The sequence below is a fragment of the Schistocerca piceifrons genome, unplaced genomic scaffold (assembly GCF_021461385.2).
Source record: "Schistocerca piceifrons isolate TAMUIC-IGC-003096 unplaced genomic scaffold, iqSchPice1.1 HiC_scaffold_942, whole genome shotgun sequence".
Taxonomy (NCBI): Eukaryota; Metazoa; Arthropoda; class Insecta; order Orthoptera; family Acrididae; genus Schistocerca; species Schistocerca piceifrons.
In genome coordinates this window covers 7501-12500 of record NW_025729215.1, presented here as the reverse complement: position 1 = coordinate 12500, position 5000 = coordinate 7501, and the positions used below count along the sequence as shown (strand labels likewise).

Here is a 5000-nt window from a genome sequence, read left to right as displayed (position 1 = left end):
AACGCGAGCTTATGACTCGCGCTTACTGGGAATTCCTCGTTCATGGGGAACAATTGCAAGCCCCAATCCCTAGCACGAAGGAGGTTCAGCGGGTTACCCCGACCTTTCGGCCTAGGAAGACACGCTGATTCCTTCAGTGTAGCGCGCGTGCGGCCCAGAACATCTAAGGGCATCACAGACCTGTTATTGCTCAATCTCGTGCGGCTAGAAGCCGCCTGTCCCTCTAAGAAGAAAAGTAATCGCTGACAGCACGAAGGATGTCACGCGACTAGTTAGCAGGCTAGAGTCTCGTTCGTTATCGGAATTAACCAGACAAATCGCTCCACCAACTAAGAACGGCCATGCACCACCACCCACCGAATCAAGAAAGAGCTATCAATCTGTCAATCCTTCCGGTGTCCGGGCCTGGTGAGGTTTCCCGTGTTGAGTCAAATTAAGCCGCAGGCTCCACTCCTGGTGGTGCCCTTCCGTCAATTCCTTTAAGTTTCAGCTTTGCAACCATACTTCCCCCGGAACCCAAAAGCTTTGGTTTCCCGGAGGCTGCCCGCCGAGTCATCGGAGGAACTGCGGCGGATCGCTGGCTGGCATCGTTTATGGTTAGAACTAGGGCGGTATCTGATCGCCTTCGAACCTCTAACTTTCGTTCTTGATTAATGAAAACATACTTGGCAAATGCTTTCGCTTCTGTTCGTCTTGCGACGATCCAAGAATTTCACCTCTAACGTCGCAATACGAATGCCCCCGCCTGTCCCTATTAATCATTACCTCGGGTTCCGAAAACCAACAAAATAGAACCGAGGTCCTATTCCATTATTCCATGCACACAGTATTCAGGCGGGCTTGCCTGCTTTAAGCACTCTAATTTGTTCAAAGTAAACGTGCCGGCCCACCGAGACACTCAATAAAGAGCACCCTGGTAGGATTTCAACGGGGTCCGCCTCGGGACGCACGAGCACGCACGAGGCGGTCGCACGCCTTCGGCTCGCCCCACCGGCAGGACGTCCCACGATACATGCCAGTTAAACACCGACGGGCGGTGAACCAACAGCGTGGGACACAAATCCAACTACGAGCTTTTTAACCGCAACAACTTTAATATACGCTATTGGAGCTGGAATTACCGCGGCTGCTGGCACCAGACTTGCCCTCCAATAGATACTCGTTAAAGGATTTAAAGTGTACTCATTCCGATTACGGGGCCTCGGATGAGTCCCGTATCGTTATTTTTCGTCACTACCTCCCCGTGCCGGGAGTGGGTAATTTGCGCGCCTGCTGCCTTCCTTGGATGTGGTAGCCGTTTCTCAGGCTCCCTCTCCGGAATCGAACCCTGATTCCCCGTTACCCGTTACAACCATGGTAGGCGCAGAACCTACCATCGACAGTTGATAAGGCAGACATTTGAAAGATGCGTCGCCGGTACGAGGACCGTGCGATCAGCCCAAAGTTATTCAGAGTCACCAAGGCAAACGGACCGGACGAGCCGACCGATTGGTTTTGATCTAATAAAAGCGTCCCTTCCATCTCTGGTCGGGACTCTGTTTGCATGTATTAGCTCTAGAATTACCACAGTTATCCAAGTAACGTGGGTACGATCTAAGGAACCATAACTGATTTAATGAGCCATTCGCGGTTTCACCTTAATGCGGCTTGTACTGAGACATGCATGGCTTAATCTTTGAGACAAGCATATGACTACTGGCAGGATCAACCAGGGAGCTGCGTCAACTAGAGCTGAGCAGCCGGCCGCCCGGGAGTGTGTCCCGGGGGCCCGCGCGAACACGCAAGCGTCCGCTCAATCATTCTGCAAACAGGAGGAGGCTGAGCTCCCCTGCACAATACACCTCGAAACCCTCTCAGGTCCCGGCGGCGCGCAGCGCCGTCCCAAGTACTTGGTCGGGTTCGAGAGAGGCGCAATCGCCCGGAGTTAGGCGAGTAGACGCTTTCGGTGCGACCACCCGTGCTCCCAACTGAGCTTGCCGCTGCCGACAGAAGCCCGGGAGCGTGCTGTCGTGGCATTGCCGGCGGGAGACAACACGCGCCACCTACGGTGACCGGCAGCTCCAACGCCAGCGCCACAGAAGGACAAAAGCCCCACTTGGGTGCCGAAGCGAACTCTCCCAGCACAGCGCACGCGCCAACACATCCGCACAGCTGCGATACAAACCACCAGCGAGAACCGCTGGGGCGACCGAGCAGCAGACGGCGTCGCGGCGCCGAGCGCCGGGCGGCGGCGCATCCTCAACGCACACAGTCCTCAATCGGACCAGCACACTGAAGATGTCCACCGCGCTTCGCACCGGGCCCGCGAGGACCTACTTTGGCCGCACGGCGCCGCGCGCAGGGTGCGCCGGCGCGCAGCTGCGACGCCTGCCGCGTCCGTCGGCCGGCGCGCCTGCCACTGGCCGCCCCCACCAGCCGGCTGTAGCGCGTGCGCCCACGCACCGCGCGGCCAGCACGCCGGGAGGCGCCCCCTCACCGGCCGGGGACGGTCCCACCCAGCCACCGCCGCGTATCGCTTCACACCCAGATGCCGTTCAGTTTCGTCGGCATGGTGGGTATCGCTGGAACAACCGGTTCGTACCTCAACCTATCGTCGCCATCACCGATTCACCCCTAGCGAGAACAACCGCACCACAACAGGTTACCATTTGTTCATTTGCGTAACTTCACCAGAAAACGCAGGCGTCCATCGCCATTTGCAACTTCAACGATTATTGCATGCCTGTGTCAGGTGTCACGCCACACTACGTCTGCCCACATACACGCAACAAAATGTGCACGCCTAGACAATACGTGGAAGGTGGCCCCCGTACGTATGCGATGTCCATTGCTCGAACGACTGTCAACCGGCCTCTGTAGCATGTCGCAGATATGGAACGCGGTGCACCATGCCATCACGGTGTGTGAGGAGAGACGACTAGGTCCGAATACATCAACAGACAGCTCATGCTGATCGCCATCCACGGCGTCCGTTCCTCCCACACGTCTCTATGGCGTACCACACTGCAATCCAGCTCTCATAGGGAGACGACACGTAGCTGCGTGCACAATATTTGCACTGTATGGTCCGCCGTTTTTGGGCGCAGTCGTTGTACGGTCACACATGTGCCACGATGTATCATTCGGTACATAAGGACGAATGTGCAGTACAGATTGTGGTTTACGCGTACGACATTAGCGGACGGTTGACACAGGCCGCACCACAACGTAGCCTGAGTACGTCGCATGCGAAGGGCATTGAACATGCAAACTTCTCACCAACCAGCTTGCGAAGGCAGGGGGGCAAGGTGGGGACGTGGGGAGGGGCGGCATGTACGTCCTGCTGCCATCCACATTACAGTGTACAGCAGGAGCATGTGGAAAGTCAGCAAGACTTGCAAGGTGTTTAACATGAAGCGATACACAGGGGAGCGGGCAGTGCGAGTAGCGAACTATATTGCGAGGGTTGCGGGTGGGCAACACTACACTAATTGAACGAGTCGTATAACAATTACAGAGCAGGTTTAGGCGACAACATGGGTTACGTTAGGGGACAACGTGGGTTACGTTAGGGGACAACGTGGGTTACTTTAGGGGACAACGTGGGTTAGGTTAAGGCACAACGTGGGTTAGGTTAAGGCACAACGTGGGTTAGGTTAAGGCACAACGTGGGTTAGGTTAAGGCACAACGTGGGTTAGGTTAAGGCACAACGTGGGTTAGGTTAAGGCACAACGTGGGTTAGGTTAAGGCACAACATGGGTTAGGTTAAGGCACAACATGGGTTAGGTTAAGGCACAACATGGGTTAGGTTAAGGCACAACATGGGTTAGGTTAAGGCACAACGTGGGTTAGGTTAAGGCACAACGTGGGTTAGGTTAAGGCACAACGTGGGTTAGGTTAAGGCACAACATGGGTTAGGTTAAGGCACAACATGGGTTAGGTTAAGGCACAACATGGGTTAGGTTAAGGCACAACATGGGTTAGGTTAAGGCACAACATGGGTTAGGTTAAGGCACAACATGGGTTAGGTTAAGGCACAACATGGGTTAGGTTAAGGCACAACATGGGTTAGGTTAAGGCACAACGTGGGTTAGGTTAAGGCACAACGTGGGTTAGGTTAAGGCACAACATGGGTTAGGTTAAGGCACAACATGGGTTAGGTTAAGGCACAACATGGGTTAGGTTAAGGCACAACATGGGTTAGGTTAAGGCACAACATGGGTTAGGTTAAGGCACAACATGGGTTAGGTTAAGGCACAACATGGGTTAGGTTAAGGCACAACATGGGTTAGGTTAAGGCACAACATGGGTTAGGTTAAGGTACAACATGGGTTAGGTTAAGGTACAACATGGGTTAGGTTAAGGTACAACATGGGTTAGGTTAAGGTACAACATGGGTTAGGTTAAGGTACAACATGGGTTAGGTTAAGGTACAACATGGGTTAGGTTAAGGTACAACATGGGTTAGGTTAAGGTACAACATGGGTTAGGTTAAGGTACAACATGGGTTAGGTTAAGGTACAACATAGGTTAGGTTAAGGTACAACATAGGTTAGGTTAAGGTACAACATAGGTTAGGTTAAGGTACAACATAGGTTAGGTTAAGGTACAACATAGGTTAGGTTAAGGTACAACATAGGTTAGGTTAAGGTACAACATAGGTTAGGTTAAGGTACAACATAGGTTAGGTTAAGGTACAACATAGGTTAGGTTAAGGTACAACATAGGTTAGGTTAGGTTAGGTTAGGTTACACGTTGTTGTAAGGAAAGGTGTAGGGGGGGGGGCGGGGGCGGCAGGTTCGTTGATAGTGATTATAGTAAGTGAATGCTTGTGACATGATCAGATTTGTCACGTCAGGATGCACCTTTGGCTATTAGAGGCGGCGCTCCAATTCTATGCTTGTGTGAGACCTGTGTCTTTGACTCATGTCATTGTTTGTGCGCTGTGACAGGAGGTACTATTGTGATGTTGGGTGCACCCGTTGTATAGGACATGTGTGGGTGTTGGTGCCTGGTCTGC

General features: G+C 53.1%; 1 non-coding gene across 1 annotated transcript in view; it reads right to left on the bottom strand.

Moving 5' to 3' along the window:
- LOC124772517 overlaps positions 1 to 1715 on the bottom strand; it is a 1909-nt gene extending 194 nt beyond the window's left edge. The window contains exon 1 of the ribosomal RNA XR_007014075.1: positions 1 to 1715. This exon is cut by the window's left edge and continues 194 nt beyond it. This is a non-coding gene — a ribosomal RNA (small subunit ribosomal RNA).
- Between the last annotated feature and the right edge of the window lie 3285 nt (positions 1716 to 5000).